Genomic DNA, 19,726 nt, shown 5'->3' with positions numbered 1-19,726 from the left:
CACTTTTCTTAATATTCAAGTGACAATAGTTTTTTTTATTAGTAATAATAACGAGAGCGTTACTGCAGCACAGTATATGCTCATAAAAGGCTGCTTTCTCAAACCTTAGCTTAGTCTGGACAAGCTAAAACCATTAGTGGCCTGTATTCTTTGCCCAATGAACTGATACAATGTACTACTGACTAGCCTTAGCGGACATCCTGAAAGATTAACATTTTCATTGTCTGCCTCCACATTCTCTGCATGTTTGAGGCATTAATTGCTCACACCTCTGTATGTAATATGCACTCTTCTCCACAGAAGATGGTGCTGGGAAAGCCAAAGCAAAAAACAATCCTAAATATAATTAGCATAAAATTGTGTCAGTGTATGTGAAGCAATTTAGCAAATCAAGAATGCTAGATTAGGTTCAATGAACTCATGCTTTGATAAGGATAGAAGTCTATTTTAATTTTTAACAGGAAACAAACCTTAAACTATGTGCCTGAGTATACAGATTGATGTCTATTTGTGTATCCTTTCCTTTCTCCCTATATCCTCACTGTTTTTTTTATTGGGTTTTTGGCACTTCTTATAAGACAATCTTTAAATTTCCATCAGAAAATGGGGCTGACTTGCTTCTTGCGACAGATATTTCTTCTTCAGTGGTGAGCAAAAAATAATCAGCAAGTTAAATAGCAGGCATTAAAAACTGCATGTCATTTCCTGCTTTCTGAGGTCAGGGAACTTCCACTTACAGGGTAGACTCAGTTTTGTGATGGGACTTATTATGAGTATAATCTTGAGGAACCCTAATGGGCCCCATCTTTGGTAAGTGATAAATTTATTGCTCTGACATCCTGCTACTTTAGCACTTGAACTGTGAAATTCCTCATAAAATGAGGTACTATTAATGTTACCAATGCTGTAGGATTGCCCTGGAGCCTACAGGAATTTACAGATTAATCTCCTGGGCACTGCTTTGAGTAAAAGATGAGAAAAATCATAGACATATTTTAAAAACGTGTTTCCCCCCATTTCCTTTTACTTATAAATTGATTAAAGTTAGAGATGGGAAATTGTTCTTCAACTGGTTGAACAGAGGGTACTCAAAGTGATTAATATCTCCAGGTATATATCCAAAGAGATCTTGAAATCCTAAATATAATTAGCATAAAATTGTGTCAGTGTATGTGAAGCAATTCAGCAAATCAAGAATGCTAGATTAGGTTCAATGAATTCATGCTTTGATAAGGATAGAAGTCTATTTTAATTTTTAACAGGAAACAAACCTTGAACTATGTGCCTGAGCATTCAGATTGATGTATATTTGTGTATCCTTTCCTTTCTCCCTATATCTTCATTGTTTTTTTTATTCATTCACGGCATGTGGGCTTCACTGGCTGGGCCAGCATTTATTGCCCATCCCTAGTTGCACTTGAGAAGATGATGAGCTGCCTCCTTGAACCGCTGCAGCCCATGTGGTATAGGTACACCCACAGTGCTGTTAGGGGGGGAGTTCTAGGATTTTGACCCAGCAACAATGAAGGAACAGTGATATATTTCCAAGTCATGATGGTGAGTGACTTGGAGGGGAACATCCAGCTGGTGGTATTCCCATCTATCTGTTGCCCTTTTCCTTCCAGATGGTAGTAGTCGTGGGTTTGGAAGGTGCTGTCGAAGGACCCTTGGTGAATTCATGCACTGCATCTTGTAGATGGTACACACTGCTGCTACTGTGCGTCGGTGGTGGAGAGAATGAATGTTTGTGGTTGTGGTGCCAGTCAAGTGGGCTGCTTTGTCCTGGATGGTATCAAGCTTCTTGAATGTTGTGGGAGCTGCACTCATCCAGGCAAGTGGGGAGTATTCCATCACATTCTTGACTTGTGCCTTGTAGACGGTGAACAGCCTTTGGAGAGTCAGGTGGGGAGTTACTCATCGCAGGATTCCTAGCCCCTGTCCTGCTCTTGTAGCCACAGTATTTATATGGCTAGCCCAGTTCAGTTTCTGGTCAATGGTAACCCTCAGTATGTTGATAGTGGAGGATTCAGTGATGGTAATGCCATTGAACATCAAGGGGCGATGGTTAGATTCTCTCTTGTGGGAGATGGTCATTGTCTAGCACTTGTGTGGTGCGAATGTTACTTGCCACTTGTCAGCCCAAGCCTGGATTTTGTCCAGGTCTTGCTGCATTTGGACATGGACTGCTTCAGTATCTGAGGAGTCACAAATGGTGCTGAACATTGTGCAATCATCAGCAAACATCCCCACTTCTGACCTTACGATGGAAGGAAGGTCATTGATGAAGCAGCTGAAGATGGTTGGGCTGAGGACACTACCCTGAGGAACTCCTGCAGAGATTTCCTGGAGCTGAGATGATTGACCTCCAACAACCACAACCATCTTCCTTTGTGCTCGGTATGATTGTTTCAAAATTAAGACATACTGTGCCATGTATTAATCTAACTCATTCTTTTCCAAGACCTCAAATCTTCTATAATCTGCAGGCTGTGAAGCCCAAGCATGTGACCACCTTATTATTACTTCCTATTTTCTCCTAAGCCTACATGCCTAGCATCGTGGCACTAATCACTCAAAACCAGCTCCACTGGGCCAGACATGTCATTGGTATGCCTGACGCCAGACCCCCAAAGCAACTGCTCTATTCAGAACTCGGTTGTAGCAGGAAACTCCCAGAAGGACAACAGAAATGCTTTAGGAATGTCCTCAAAGCATCCCTGAAAAGGTCAAACATCCTTGTGGAATTATGGGAGACCTTGGCTTGTGGCTGACCAATTTTTTTTTTTATTCATTCATGGGGTGTGGGCGTCACTGGCTAGGACAATATTTGTTGCCCATCCAAAATGGAGAAGGCTTATTCGAGAGACTTCATCCCGAACAGACATAGGCAAAGTCAGGGCACACAAACCTCAAATAAGTAATCTAGCAGCACCACGTAGCCTGCATGTGGCAGAGTCTCCAGATTACACATTATACTTATCAGCCACTTCAGAACCCATCAAACTGGAGTGGAAGCAATGCATCCTTGCTAGGGGCTACCTAAGAGAAGAGAGACTTCTTATTTTACTTCCTTGTTTCTATTACATTTTTCAACTTTTTTTTTTAGCTCTATGGGGTTTGGCCCCTGCACTTTAATTCCTCAGAAAAAATTGCAATGGGGCAATTGGTTGGTCATCTTTATCATTGCCAGCACCAGTCACATATCCCGCTTGAAACAAATAAACACAGAAAAGGTTTGGAGACTGTTATCTGCAGTAGGCCCCAAAACATATTCTCTGAAAAATAATCAGAACAACCCTAATCAACTAAATCACTTCTAATATTTCTTGTGACCACAAAAAGCACTCAAAAGGAAAATGCTTACCTCAAAGCATTGAGTTATGGAGATCCCAAGCTTTGAGGATTCTTTTTCCGGTGTTTTTTTGCATTCTGCTTTCTTCTCATGAAGTTGAACAGCAGTCAAGTGGTTCCCCAGCTACAATACTTCAAAACATTCTGCAGGAAAAAACATTTATTGCACAAATAGCTTTGGGCAATGAAAAAAGCAGTATGCCAAAACTAATAAATTATTGATACTAGTCTCCAAACAGAGGGTTATTTAAATCAGAGATTAATAAAATGGAAGAATGTATTTCCATGTAAAACTTAACATCATCCAACTTGAATCCTGTTTCCAACCAGATGCCTCACAAAAAACATTATTCACAGATTCTTGAACCTTCTTGTGTTCAGTTAAATATTTGGTATAATATTAATGGGCCTTATATAAAAAGTATAGGTCTAGAAATTCATTGGCAATATAACCATTTTACAGGTGCTTAAGTTTCTAATGTGAATTCTACTTGCGAGTTTTCTGCTAATAAATATATTTATATAAATAAAAATATTTATTAAAATATATTAGCATAAATCAAGGATTGGTTAACAGACAAAAAACAGAGAGTAGGATTAAAAATATCTTTTTCCAGTTGGCAAACTGCAACTAGCGCGGTACTGCAAGGATAATTACTTTGCCCTCAGCTACTTACAAATTATATCAATGCCTTAATGCGGCAACCAAGTGTAATGCCCTACTCAAAAACCTATTTCTTAAACTCTTGTGTTTTATGTTCTTAAGTAAACGAAGCCAGTGGACCAATTCCCATGGTCTTGCCATCGGCACTGCACCAAGACCACACCCTTATCCAGTTACAATCCAATTTCTAGCTTATAATTTCTTCAGTTTGGAAACATTTTTCATAATTATGTGTCCTGTAAGACCTTACACTAAGCATGCCACTAAAGGCAATTCTGTAAGTTTTCAATCTTCCTTGCAATATTAAATGGTTGTGAGACTGCTGTGATCGGATGGGAGGCATTCCCAACAAGGTGGCGGGGCGGGAAACCTTAGCTATCAAAAAAATCCTTCCCTCTGTTTCCTGTTAGTTTGCCAATCCTCCATTCATGCTAATATATTACCCTCAATACCATGAGCTCTTATTTGTGTGGTAATGTTTTATGTGGCACCTTATCAAATGCCTTGTAGAACTCCAAATACTTTACATCTACTGGTTCTCCTTTATCAACCCTGCTTGATACATCCTCAAAGAATTTGTAAAACATAATTTTCCTTTCATAAAACCATGTTGACTTTGCTTGACTGTATTATGATTTTCTGAATGTCCTGCTACTACTTCCTTAATAATGGAATCCAGCATTTTCCCAATGACAGATGTCAGGCTACCTAGCTTATAGGGTGGAATTTTCCATTACCACTGGCATTGGGCTTGTTTGGTGGTGTGAACGGAGAATATGGTGAGAAGGCCAAAAATCGGTTTCACGAAGTCGTGAAACCAGTTTGCAATCATCCGCTCTGCCCGTCAAAGGCAGGTCGCGTTTTTTAATACATCTGCATATCATTATAAATGCAGCTCGCTGGAATCATTTCCCCCCGGTGGATCATCTGAGCACCAATGTATTTCACAACTGAGCGTAAACAACGTGCACTTGGTGAGCTGAACTTCACTCGGCACTTTGAGGTTTGTTTGCCTACCTTGCTTCAGCAGCACTCGCAGTCATCAGGGCCAGGCTTCACAGACAGCACCACATCACTTTTAGGGGGCTCACGGGCAGGTCTCTATCTACCAGTCCAGCTTTAAGGCGGGGGTGGCTTTTCAATGGCTGCAGTGCTAGGGCTTGTTTGGGGAAGGGGGAAAAGTGGCCTCAGGCAAGGAAAGAGGCTGCAGGGTGAGGGCTGTACTGGGGAAGGAGGGCATCCCCAGGGTGGGTGTGGGGGCACAAGTTGATCTGTGCAAGTGGCCTCAAAATGGTGAGGGCTGAAGAGGCAATCTCCTGAGGAGATGAAGTCAGATGGAGATGTGAGGGTATGTGTGAGTGAGTGAGTGGTGATGTCCCTTGTGCTGGCAGTGAGTGAAATGCCAGTGAATGTGAGATGGGCTTGAGTATGTGAGTTTAGAGTGAAGAGATGGTTGTCTTACCCTGGCAGCACAGATGAGATCATTCATCCCCTATCTGCATTGGATGGCCAACATCTTCAGTGCAGCATTGGCGCTGATCACCACTGCCATTACCCACCAAGCCAGAGTTATAATGTTACTGCCCCTCCTGTAGCCAGAGCGGGATGGAGGACATCACGCTGGGCCTCCGTGGCATCCAGAAGAGGCTAGAGGGACACATCACGAAACCAGGGAGGGGAGGGGCTACAGTCTTCTTGCCTTTCAAGGCCATGTCTTCCTTTCAATAGTCCTGGGCTGGAAGCACTGAGAAGTGTGCATGCGGCTACACTTTAAATATGGCACCCAGCATGAGGAAGCGGTGAGGTGTCGGCAAGGCGGGTGAATCAGAAGCTGCCCACTAGCGAAACAGAGTGTTTCCTGGGAACACATGATTAATGAGACGGGATTGGGATGATGTAGCATGAAAAGCTGCCATTGCAGCCGGTGAGTAAAATGTCCTTTTTCCTGTCTGCTACCGCACTTAGTGCAAATCTGGGACGATTCCACCCATAGTTTCCTGATTTCTGTCTCTCTCCTTTCTTTAATAGAGCTGTTCCATTTAGGGTTACCCAATCCACAGGTGCCATACCAGAATCTAGGAAATATTTGAAGATTACAACCAATGCATCTAGTAGCTGTATAGCTGCTTCTTTTAAAACCTTAGGACGCAGGTCATCAGGTCCAGGAGACTTGTCAGCCTTTTGTCCCATTAGTTTTCCTAATACTTTTTTTTCTAGTGATAATGATTGTCTTAAGTTCCTTCTTTCCTCTTATCCCTTGATCTTCTTCAATTATTGGGATATTCTTGATGACTTCTACCAAGAAGACATATAAATAATACTTGTTCAAATTCTCTGCCATTTCCTTGTTTCCCATTATTCATTCTACAATTTTACCCTCTAAGGGACCAACCTTTGATTTAGCAACTCTCCTCCTTTTATATACTTCTAGAATCACTTACTTTCTGTTTTTATATTTCTTGCTGGTTTAATCTTATATTCTAATTTATCCCTCTTTATTCTAATTCTAACTTCTCCTTCTCATCTGTTCTCTAATTTGTTTCCAATCTTCTGCCCTACCACTAATCTTTGCAGTATTGTACACCATCTCTTTCAATTTTATACTATCCTTAACTTTCTAAATTAACCACAGATGATGCAGCCTTCTTGTAGAATCTTTCCTTCTCAAATGGAATACATATGTTGAGAGTTATGAAATATCTTCTTAAATGTCTGCCACTGCTTATCCAACTTTGAACCTATTTTCCCAGTCAACTTTACATACCTTTGTAATTGCCTTTATTTAAGTTTAAGACACTAGTTTCAGACCCAAATTTCTCACCTTCAAACTGAATGTGAAATTCTATCATGCTACTGTTAGGGGGGTCTATAAACTAGTTTCACCAGTGACTTCTTTCATTTGCTATTTCTTATCTCCACCCAAACTGATTCTACATCTTGATTTCCAAGCCAGGATCAGTTCTCACTACTGTATTGACCTCAACCTTTATTAACAGATCTATCCCACCTCCTTTTCCTTTCTTCTATCTTTCTGAAATATCAAAGACCATTGAATGTTCAGCCTTGGTCACCTCCCATCCACATCTCTGTCATGCCAATCATACTATACCCAATTGTTGCTATTTATACTATCAATTCGCCCATTTTGTTACGAATGCTGCATGCATTCTGATAAAGAGCCTTTAATTTTGTCTGTTTATTATTTTTCCCTACTCTGACTTTACTTGCTGGTGTGCTTTTAGGTTTGTATGCCCTGTCCCTTCCCGTCACACTCTGGTTATCATTATCCATACCTCTACCATGCAGTGTTGCCTTGTCTTTTCATGTTAGCTTTAAAAATCTCCACTCACATAGACCCTCCCCCATCACCCCTATTTAGTTTAAAGACCTCTCTACAGCTCTAATTCACCAGGATAATGGTCCCAATGCAGTTGATGTGAAGTATGTTCTAGCAGCACAACTCCCTCTTTCCCCAGTACTGGTGCCAGTGCCCCATAAAATGTATTTCTCCCACACCAATCTTTGAACCTCACAGGCAGCTCTCTGATCTTATTTACCCTATACTGATTTGCTTGTGACTCAGGTACTAATACAGGGATTATTACCGTCAATGGTTCTGCTTTTTAATTTAGTCCCTAGCTGCTCATACTCTCTTAACAGAATGGCTTTCTTAACCCTACCTATGTCATTGACACCCACCTGGAACCATGACAACTGGATCCTTCCCCTCCCACTTCAAGTTCCCCTCCAGCCCCAAGGAAATGTCGTTAACCCTGGCACCAGGCAAGCGACACAGCTTTTGAGACTCACACTGTCAGCTGCAGAAAACAGTATCTATCCTCCTAACTATACCATCCTCTACTGCTACAACATTCTTTTTTACTCCCCCAACTTGAACAGCCCCCTGTACCACAGTGCTATGGTCAGTTTGCTCATCCTCCCTGCAGTCACTGTTCATGTCCACATAGGGCAACCTACGCCTGGGGAACATCACCACCTGCAAGTTCCCCTCTAAGCCACAAATCATTCTAACTTGGAACTATATCATCATCCCTTCACTGTCTCTGGATTAAAATGCTGGGGCTCCCTTCCAAGTGGATGTACCTGCACTACATGGACTTGAGCAGCTCAAGAAGCCAGCTCACCACTACCTTCACAAGGGCAATGAGACCTGGGAAACAAATGATGGCCTTGCCAGTGACTTCCACATCCCTTGAAAGAATAAAAAAAAAGCTGCAAGAATCTCAAACCTGCTGGACAAATGCAAGGGCAGGGCCTCCTCCAGTGCTGCCTTCTGGATCTCCATATCTGCCTCACTCACACCTTCCTGCACCTGACTACAGACCAAATATGAAATACTTAACCTAAAGGTGTGTGACTGCCTTCTGATGCATCAGTGTCCATAGCTCAGACTCCATCTCATCAACTCTGAGCTGAAGTTCCTCAAGCTGCAGACACTTACTGCTGATGTGGTTGCTGTGCGTCCTACAGATGTCCACCAATTCCCAGATGCTGCAATTGCAACACATCACCTGCTCTACCATACTTATTGAATTTAGTTTAACTATTAAAGTTTCAAGTTTAGAAATATCATGCAATGATTATTTGAAATTAAGCTAAGTAGTTTAACTAGTTAAGCTATAAATTTAATGCAATATCTATATTGTCCCAGTACTAGTTTAAACTATTTCCACAATTTAGAGAAAAAATAAATCTTAAAATTCACCAATCAATCACCTACTTCCTTACCTAATTATGCCTCTGGACTTCAGCTCTCAAATCTCGCAGTGTCCCACTCCCTCTATTGGGCTAATCCTTGTCTTGTAAAAGATCAGAGCAGCACTTCTTTCCTCACTGTGCAGAATTCCCTCATCAGCCACATTCAGTGCTCTGTCAATTTTTTATTCAGCTGAGTGATTTGACAGAACCCCCTGTGTTTATACTAGCTGAAATTCCAGAGACCTGAGTCAGACTCTTCTGACTAGGCAGCCTGCTTACCACTGACCAGGAGTGAAAGAAAATACAAGTTAATGTTAAAGTTAATTTAAATACTAAATGCAGCACTTGACCAGATTTTGGAAAGAGATCATTGCTTAAACACTCACAAATCCTTCATTCGGCAAGTTTCCAATTTCGGTATTCTTTCAAAGCTGTACTCCATTGAACTGGCTTCAGTGCTACTTTGTCATTGAATAGTCTGCCAAGATGCACTGTCTAGGTCATGGGTATCCAAACTGCAGCCTACATGAAACTGTAGCTTCTGAGCTCTGATATGCTAGCCTTTGAAGCCCAGTAACTCAGTTATATTTGCATTTGTGTCTTTAATATTTACTAGTTTCACCTGTTAAAATTAATTACCTTAAAATTAGGACCATTGCAAATAAGGAAGAAAGACCTCTCTTCCTGTTTCTCTATCTGTGCTCCCATTGACTGGGATTCTGCACCAGGACTGGAATCTCTGAAAATTTATGCTGAGAGATGGCAGAAGAGAATGGTGGTAAGTGGCTGTTTGTTCCACAACCACTGCCCTTTGCCTCTAGCAATACAGCAAGAAACAACCCTTTGAGAAAATTCCCCATGCTGCCAAAGGTGCATGTGGTCCAGCATATATGTTACTGTGGCAGTTCCAGTTGGGGGAGTCTGCTGCCTTAAATATGGTGGTGCCCCATGATACCACAAAACCACAACACAAATGGAAGCAGTTGCACAACAGAGCCAATTCTGTCGGTACCAAATTTGTCCTGGCCATACTGCAGAGCAGGTTTGCAGTGAAACCTTGCTTGTGAGTATTTTTATTTTCATTACAAAACCTTCATTACTTGGAGAGAAACACTGCACAGGCCATCAAAGCCAAAAATGGTCTACATGATGAGGAGGTGAAAGATCAGTCCACCCAGAGGTAAAGCTAAAATGGCAGAGTTAGTGCTCAATTGACCTTAGCTGGGGATGGTACCTACTTCCATAGGATGATTTCATTATCTTCAGTTCCATTCATTTCATGTTGTTTATGCTAAGGGGTTACTTCCAATGGTATACTTGCTGGAGGATGCAACCCTATAAGGTTAATGGTGCATAACTGAGATAATAGACACTGTTACACTGAAGGAGTGGTGCCGCTGAGGGCAAATGATATTTTATTTTACCTCCAAAGACCCAATGCCAACAGTTTTTTTATGGGTATCGTGAAAACCATGCATGTTCGCTTACAATTAAATTAATGGAGCCTGATTCCCTGCCTTTTCACTATGGAAATCATTGATTTTGGACTCTAACTTGATCAGCAGGAAATGAGGTAAACAGAAGAGAGCAGCTCATGAAGGTGGTGTTGGGTTGAGGCTCCCCTGAGATCCCTATGACAATGTGAAAGTACCAAAGATCTATTCAGCTGCTGCAGAAACTGCTCTGCAATATAAACAGGGTGGTTGTTTGAACAGCTGTGGGACATGAAGCTGGTATGAGAACCACTTCCCCTGCAGCAGTTCTCCAATTAGTTAGGTACTAGGGAAAAAAACACTAATTCTTACCAACTCCCCTGTTCTGCCCCCTTAAAATCACCCATTAACACCTCCTCTCCCCCCATCTCCTGACTGTGAATGGAATCTTTTGTCCCCAGTTGCTACTCTTAATTTCTAATTGTCTCAGTATTGCCAGGGGCCAGACTGCTGAAATCAATGACATTTTACAAAGCCATAGAGATGAACAGAACTGGTGCAATTTTTCATAACCAGAGGGAAAAAAATCACAGAAAGAGGCTACATTTAAATCAAGAAAATTTGTAGTTTCTTCTTCTATACCTCAACACAATTACAGAAGGTAAATATTAAAGATATTAATGCCTTAACAATGTCACTATTGAATCCTTTCATCAGCAAAAAGTTTATATGCGACAGATTGCCTGAAAATACAGGCAAACTCCTGAGGACCCCTTGCCCTATTTTACAAAAGGTAATGTCAATACGGAAGGTAAACAGTATTATCAATGCAAAACTGTTTTCTCTTCAGTAGACAGACATAGAACCAAAAAGCTATTAAGTGAACACAAAAAGAAAATCTGGTAATGCACGCACAGAAATCTGAATCCTCTTAATTTGTAAATCTAGATTCTAAAAGGATGGTTGATCAGGATGTGAATTACACTGCATCCAATTTTTTTTTAGGGCAAGTTCAAAATGCAACAAATACACATGAGCATATGAACTAGGAGCAGACGTAAGCCACTCGGCCCTTCAAGCCTGCTTCGCCATTCAATAAGATCATAGCTGATCTGATTGTAACCTCCCGCCTACTCCCGATAACCTTTTACCCCCTTGGTAATCAAGAATCTATCTAGCTCTGTCTTAAAAATATTCAAAAACTCTGCTTCCACTGTCTTTTGAGAAAGATAGTTCCAAAGGCTCACAACCCCCTGAGAGAAAAAAATGCTGTCTTTATCTCTGTCTTAAATGAGCGACCCCTTATTTTTAAACTGTGACCCCTAGTTCTAGATTCTCCCACAAGAGAAAACACCTTCTCCACATCCACCCTGTCAAGACCCCTCAGGATCTTAAAGTTTTCAATTAAGTCGCCTCTTACTCTTCTAAATTCCAGTGGATACAAGCCTAACCTGTCCAGCCTTTCCTCATAAGACAACCGACCCATTCCTGGTATTAGTCTAGTAAACCTTCTCTGAACTGCTTCTAATGCACTTACATCTTTCCTTAAATAAGGAGATCGATACTGTACACAGCACTCCAGATGTGGCCTCACCAATACCTCGTACAGCTGAAGCATAACCTCCCCACTTTTGTATACAATTCCTCTCACAATAAATGATAACATTCTATTAGCTTTCCTAATAATTGCTGTACCTGCGCACCAGACTTTGTGATCCATGCACCAGGACACCCAGATCCCCCTGAATCTCAGAGCTCTGCAATCTCTTACCATTTAGATAATATGCTTCCTTTTTATCCTTCCTGCCAAAATGGACAATTTCACATTTACCCACCTTATATTCCATTTGCCAGATCTTTACCCACTCACTTAACCTATCTATATCGCTTTGTGGCCTCCTTGTGTCCTCTTCATAACCTACTTCCCTGCCTCTCTTTGTGCCATCAGCAAAGTTAGCAACCATACTATCAGTCCCTTTATCTAAGCTATTTATATGAATTATAAAAAGTTGAGGCACCAGCACTAACCCCTGTGGCATACCACTCATTACATCTTGCCAACTAGAAAAAGATCCATTTAAGGCTACCCTCTGTTTCTTGTTAGCTAGCCAATCTTTTATCCATGCCAAGATATTACCCCTTACACCATGAGCTTTTATTTTCTGCAATACCTTTGATGTGGCACCTTTTCAAATGCTTTCTGGAAATCTAAGTACAGTAGATCCACCAGCTCCCCTTTATCCACAGCACATGTGACTCCTTCAAAGAACTCCAATAAATTGATCAGATGAAATCAATAAAATGATTTGACTTTTACAAAACCATGTTGACTCTGCCTGATTGCCTTGAATTTTTATAAGTGCCCTGCTCTTTAATAATAGCTTCTAACATTTTCCCCATGACAGATGTTAAGCTAACTAGCCTGTAGTTTCCTGCTTTCTGTCTCCCTCCCTTTTTGAATAAAGGAGTTACATTTGCTATTTTCCAATCTAATGGAACCTCCCCCGAATCTATGGAATTTTGGAAAATTAAAACCAATGCATCAAATATTTCACTAGCTACTTCTTTTAAGACACTATGATGAAGTCCATCAGGACCTGGGGATTTGTCAGACCGCAGCTCCAACAATTTGCTCAATACCACTTCCCTGGTGATTGTAATTTTCCTGAGTTCTTCCCTCCCTTCCATTTTCTAATTTATAGCTATTTCTGGGATGTTACTCATATCGTCTATAGTGAAAACCAATGCAAAGTGCCTGTTCAATTCATCTGCCATCTCTTTACTTTCCATTATTAATTCCCCAGACTCACTTTCTATAGGACCAATGCTCACTTTTTTAACTCTGTCCTTATTTAAATATTTATAGCAAGTCTAACTGAATGTTTTTATATTTCTAGCTAGCTTTCTCTCGTATTTTAATTTTCCCTCCTTAATCATCTTTTTGGAATTATTTGCTGTTCTTTATATTTTGTCCAATCTTCTGATCTGCCATCTTTGTGCTTTTTCTTTAAATTTGATACTGTCTTTAACTTTTTTTAGTTAACCATGGATGGCTGGTTCCTTGGAAGTTTTCTTTCTCATTGGAATGTACCTGACCAGAAACTGAACTGGACGAGCCATATAAATACTGTGGCTACAAGAGCAGGTCAGAGCCTAGGAGTTGTATGATGAGTAACCCACCTCCTGCCTCCCCTAAGCCTGTCCAACATCTACAAGACACAAATCAGGAGTGTGATGGAATACTCCCCACTTGCCTGGATGAGTGCAGCTCCCACAACACTCAAGAAGCTTGAAACCATCCAGGAGAAAGCAGCCCACTTGATTGGCACCACATCCACAAACATTCACTCTCTCCACCACCTATGCTCAGTAGCAGCAGTGTGTACCGTCTACAAGATGCCCTGCAGGAATTCACCAAGGCTCCTTCGACAGCATCTTCCAAACCCACAACCACTGGAAGGACAAGGACAGCAGATAGATGGCAACACCACCACCTGGAAATTCCCCTTCAAGCCACTCACCATCCTGACATGGAAATATATCGCCGTTCCTTCACTGGGTCAAACTCCTGGAACTCCCTTCCTAACAGCACTGTGGGTGTACCTACACCACATGGACTGCAGCAGTTCAAGAAGGCAGCTCACCACCACCTTCTCAAAGGCAATTAGGGATGGGCAATAAATGCTGGCCCAGCCAGCGAAGCCCACATCCTATGAATGAATAATAAAAAAATATCTATGCTATATATTCTGAAATATCCCTTTAAAAGTTTCACACTGCATCTCTATGGACCTATCCATTGACCTAATTTGCCAGTTCACAAATGTACAGACTGAAAAGGAAAGCTTGTGCCCTTGAATCTCTGACTACCACTTGCCCACAGCTAGTTACTTCCACTATTTCCATCCATTTCTCTCCGACTTTGCCACTACACCAGGAGTAGCTGAAGAAATAACCAGAAATGTACCCTTCTAACTTATTACATACAGAGACATCTCAGAGCAGGGGCTGTGGCATGGGCCCCCAAACGAGAGGGGGGCCCCAAAATGATGAATGAGTTTCACCCAGAAGCTAAGAGCCGCGGTTTCAAAGTGCCAGCACTGGTGTATTATACCATGATGTGAGACACAGAAAGCATCAAGAATTCCCAAAGCCAGCTTCTTAAATCACCTTTACGATCAAATATCTCTGAAGGCTGGGAAGAGGGTACAGGGCTGCAAGTTATTGACAATCAGACCACACCAAGTAAATGTAGAACCACCCTGCTCCCACCCCATACACTCAGATTTCCGTTGACACCTTTTGGTTTTGCCTGTGTAACCGAGTCTGGTGGTTTGGTGCGGATAGTGGCGGCTTTATTAAACCTGTAATCTTCCCAGTGACAGGGACATGGATGGCAGTAAGCGATCTGCATAAATCACTCCTTCATTTCAGCATTGCATCTCGGGAATAACCCTTCCGTTGGAGCAGGCTGTGTCTCTCTTCAAATAAATGTAATTCTGTGCAATCGATTTCATGTAGCAAGAAAGAGGCCGACCTGAATCGGTCTGAACATGACTAGGAAACTATGTAAAATTTGAATGATTTAACAATCCAGCTTTGCACACATGGGCAGAGGGACACCTTCCGAATAGCCCTCTCCCCCAGCTAATAGTCTGAACCTATTAGAATGATTGCCACTACTAAATAAAAGAGCTGCCAAAAACAGCCCCTGGCACTCTTACCCAGCAGTGTTGTACTTTATTGGCTGTATTGTCATTGTTCAAGATCACCAGATGTCTCAAAGTGTTATTACATTTTAGTCTTTCTTATAAAAACTCCAGCTTAAAGACAGGGAGAGAGATCGAAGAGAGTCACAGGTTAAATAAATCTGGAGATCGCTACACAGGAAACTACATGATGACCCCCCTCCCGCCCACACCGCCTAACATACTTCGAGAATTCTATTGTCTACTTCATATATGGATGCATTTTAAAGGGCAATGAATAGGTTGTGAGGTGAGCTTGGGTATAAACTAACTGTTTTATAAGATTGAGCTTAACCATGGGGAGAATTTTCTCACCGTCGGGGGGGCTGAGCAGGAAGGGCGCGGCAGGCACACAGCCAATCGCTGCCCATGGTTGGCTGCCCACCGCCATTTTATGTGGGCAGACCAATTAAGGCCTGCCTAGTGTGAGACGCACCAGGAAGCGCTGAATGGTCCCTATGCAGGCTGGGGAAGGAGGCTGAGTTGGGGCCTGCGCTCTTCCATGCATGCACATGAAAGAGCGCAGAAGTCTCCCTGAGGCGCGGAGCTGCCTCAGGGAATGTAATTTAATTATGAAAACTTTAAATAAAAAGAAAAAAAAATTCAGACATGTCCCCTCATGTGAAAGTGTCACATGAGCTGGGACATGTCAACCAATTTGAATTTAAAAATTTATTTGATTTATAAATCCTTCATGAAACCTCATCCCGCCCGTGGATGAGGTTTCATGATAAATGCAAAGGCTGCCTGGGCTCTTCACCCGCCCGCCAATCTTGAGGTTGGACGGGCAGCTCCGTTAATTCTTTTAATTAGTTTTTAAATGGCCTTAATAGGCCTTTGACAGTTTGGCGGGTGCACAGCCGACTTCGGTGCACGCCCTCCAAACTGAAGATTGGAATGATACACGGTGACGTCAGGACGCATGCCCGACATCACCACGTGTCATTTTACGTATCAGCGAGCGGGGCCTGCCCCCGCATGCCAACCAGAAGATTCAGCCCATGGACTTTAATCTCTATCCTGAGTGTTTAACCTATTCATAACATCTTATGTTACCGATAAACGCCAGATGGTTTAGATTATAGCAATCATCGCAACAACTTTTTTTGGTCCGAGAAATTGGCATCAAATTGAACAACATGAATGAGCTAAAGGGTCAATACTGAGATGAAACACACAGTGCAGGATCAGCAATATCAGAAGGATCATCGCCTTCGTTTCTCTCTCCACAGAAGCTGATTCATCTGCTGAGTATTTGCAGCATTTATGTTGATACTTGGGACATTTCACTGGGACAGACCCATTCTCAATCTACAGAAATTGGTCCCTTTCAATGAAATTATTTTATTGCTTGAATTTGCACCGTGTCCCGTTACACAGCCAGTCGAAAGTTCATGTTTTTCACAACATGAGCTGCTCAACAGAAGCTCCTCTAGGTTTGGCTTGCACTCAGCATTGCACACGCCTCAATCCTGCCATTAATATACCATGTGCTAACCGATTGTGCCACGAGAGCAAAGCAGCGCTTATTTGCATACAGGTTTTAAGCTGTATCATCTCGTTAGAGGCACTAAGTTTTTTTGATTGAGTGGCGAGAACTGAGGTTATATGATTGTGCGCAGAAATATGTGACTGTGAGAAAACCAGTGAAATAACCAACGCCCCATAGTTTTGGGTTGTTTCCGGGGTTGGGGGCGTGGGGCCTAAAATGAAGTAGAGCACAGGGCCCCACTCACTGTAAATCTGCCACAGCCTCAGAGTGCTTCGCGGGGAAGAGGGTGGTAAATCAAAACCTAGCAGAAGGGAGGCATAAGGAGAGAATTGTGATCAAAGGGGAGAGTTTTGAGTTTTTGAGGGCAGAGGGAAAAATGGCCAGACAGAAGGAGAAGGAAGGAGTTTCAGAGAGTAAGAGCAAAGTGGCTACAGGAGCAGCTGACACTGGATGAGCAGAGAAAGAGAGGAAGGGTGGGCTGGAGAGTCACCAATAGACACAGGGCTGGAGAAAATCCATGTCAGAAGGTTGTGCTGCTCTGAGTTTGTTGTCCTTGTCTTTCTGGGTGATTGAGGTTGTGGGTTTGGAAGGTGCTTTCAAAAGGGACTTGACGAGTTGCCGCAGTGCATCTTGTAGATAGTACACACTACTGCCGCTGTGCGTTGGCGCTGGTGGTGGAGAGAGTGAATGTTTAAATTGATGGGTGGAGTGCTGATTAAGGGACTGCTTTGTCCTGGATGGTGTCAAGCTTCTTGAGTGTTGTTGAATCTGCACTCATCCAGGCAAGTGGAGAGTATTCCATCATATTCCTGACCTGTGCCTTGTAGTTGGTGGACAGGCTCTGAGGAACCAGGAGATGACTCACTTGCTGCAGAATTCCCAGCTTCTGACCTGCTCTTGTAGCCACAGTATTTATATGCTTGGTCCAATTCAGGTTCTGGTCAATGATAACCCTAGGATGCTGATAGTGGGGATTCAGCGACTGTAATACCATTAAATTGAGTAGTCTGCCGGAACCCAAACTCAGTATCAGTGAGCAAATTATTGCTGAATGAGTGCTACTTGATAACACTGTCGACAACACCTTCCACTTTGCTGATGATTGAGATTAGACTAATGGAGTAGCAATTGACCAGATTAGATTTGTCCTGTTTTTTGTAGACAGAACAAACCTGGGCAATTTTCCACATTGTTGCAAAGTTGCCTATGTTATAGCTGAGTATTTCCAGCATTTTCATCTTTTATTACACAAATGTCACATTCCCTGGACAATATGGCAATTACTAGTGTTAAAAGACCATGAATCCAGTGATGTAAACTGCTGTTTTCAGAATTATTTTAAATTGGAAGGACATCATGATCCTACGTGCAAACAGATTAAGTATTTGTGTTGCGAAACTTTCACTCAGTGGGAAACAATAGGTATTCCACTCTGACTAACTGAAAGCTCTGTTCTTATCTAATCTTTGGGGGTAATACTTTGAGTTTGAGCTCTTGGCTGGGAGCCTCATCCACTGGCAGTAGATATCAGATATCTAGTCATGTGCTGTGCATGCTTTTCATTATGTGCTCGATCATGGCTAGAAATGTTCCCTGTCAACAACATGAACTTAGAAAACGACTGCAATATCTTTTCTCTGGTTTAGCACATATATATTAATAACAAGCTATTGCCAGCAAGTGTCCTAAAAAGACAAATTATGTGTCTCTGACAGTGTCTGCAATCCAAATTTTCCTGCGTCCCAAGTCAACATAAAACTGTGGGTCATTTCGCTGGTCCACAATAGGGTTCAGTAGCATGTTGATACAGTACAAAATGGGGATAGTGTCAGTCAAAGGTTGTGGCTTCCCATTCAGCTTCAATCTCTGGTGCCGTAAACAAACTGCCTTTAACATTAGTTTTGAAGAAGGTATTATCCATATAGCAGTCCTGCCGGCTGTGTTTGCTGTATCTTATCAGGCTATCCCTGGATCACTTGCTGAGAGAGCATTTGTAGCTCTTCGTCTTTGCTGGCCTCATTACTAATTTGACTCAATTCATGTGGTGTTACGTTCAGCTAAGTGATGGATCTTTATGCCTAGATCTTTTACCTCATGTGTCTCCTGTAGCGACAACTGTGATGGGGCATCTGCTAACACCATTTCTCTTCTTGGCTTGTATTTCAGAGTGAAATCATAGCTCTGAACCTTCAAGAGTAGCCTCTTGCAGTCTTTCTGGTGCTTTACACAGATTGTTCTTGTAGATCTGCTCCAGTGGATGATGATCACTCTCCTCTGTGATCTTGCTCCCATAGAGGTATGTATGGAATTTCTCACAGCCACACACAACTGCCAAAAACTCTCTTTCTATGTTAGCATATCTGGTTTCAGCTGATGCTAGAGATTTGGATGCAAACAGCCCATTTACCCAACCCTTCGAACACCACCTGCCCCAAATGTGGCAGAGTCTGCAGGTCACACATTGGACCTATCAGCCATCTCAGAACCCATCTAACTGGAGTGAAAGCAAGTAACCCTCAATCCCGAGTAACGGCCTAAGAAGGAGAAGAAGGAGATGTAGATATCATTAGCTATACTGGCTGTTCCTTTACATCCTTGAAATGTCTCATCTATTTTCTGCTGGAACACATCCTGTCTCACTTTAAGGCCAAAAGGTAGATGCAGGAATTTATTACGGCCAAAGGGTGTATTGAGCCTTGTTAGTAGCAAAGATTCATCAAGCTTCATGTTCCAATAGCCATTTTTGGCATCAAGCTTGCTGAAAACTTATGCTCCTGCCACTGCTGGTGTGACCTCTTCCAGTGTTGGAATAGGGTAGTGATTCCTCTTTATTGCTTGATTAAGATCTTTGGAATCTGGGCAAATTCTTAGCTGTCCGTTTGGCTTCTCTCTCACCATGGTGGAGTGTACCCAATCTGTAGGCTCTGTGACTCTGGCAATCACCTTTTCTTCCATCTCTTGAAGCTCTCTTTCAAGCTTTCCTTTTAGTTCTATTGGTACTTTATGTGGAGGATGAATCACTGGTTTCAGCAATGGGTCAATAGCGATGTGATACTTAAAATCTTCAAAGCATCAAAACACTCAGGGCACATTTGTACCAGATCTTCCTTGCTTCTAATCAGAGGGTGCTTTATAATGTATGTACTACCTTCAGCCCTCAGTGCCGCCTCCTTCATCTCATGGTTCACTGAGATAAGTTGCAGTTCTTCGCAACTGCTAAACCCCAGAATAGCAGGACCCACTGTTTCGGTGACATGGAACATACAGTTTCCCTTTGCGTGTCCATCTGATTTGGGTTGTTCCTAGTTGCTGAATCTCA

The 19,726-nt window shown here is 42.2% G+C and overlaps 1 long non-coding RNA gene across 1 annotated transcript in view; it reads left to right on the top strand.

Moving 5' to 3' along the window:
- The first annotated feature begins 695 nt into the window (after positions 1-695).
- LOC144694198 (uncharacterized) overlaps positions 696-19,726 on the top strand; it is a 46,474-nt gene continuing 27,443 nt past the window's right edge. Inside the window, exon 1 of the long non-coding RNA XR_013579675.1 lies at positions 696-810. This is a non-coding gene — a long non-coding RNA (uncharacterized LOC144694198). The remainder of the gene's footprint in view (positions 811-19,726) is intronic.

This window comes from Cetorhinus maximus, chromosome 19 (assembly GCF_964194155.1).
Source record: "Cetorhinus maximus chromosome 19, sCetMax3.hap1.1, whole genome shotgun sequence".
Taxonomy (NCBI): domain Eukaryota; kingdom Metazoa; phylum Chordata; class Chondrichthyes; order Lamniformes; family Cetorhinidae; genus Cetorhinus; species Cetorhinus maximus.
The sequence above is the reverse complement of the archived record's forward strand: the minus strand, read 5'-3'. Positions and strand labels throughout refer to the sequence as shown.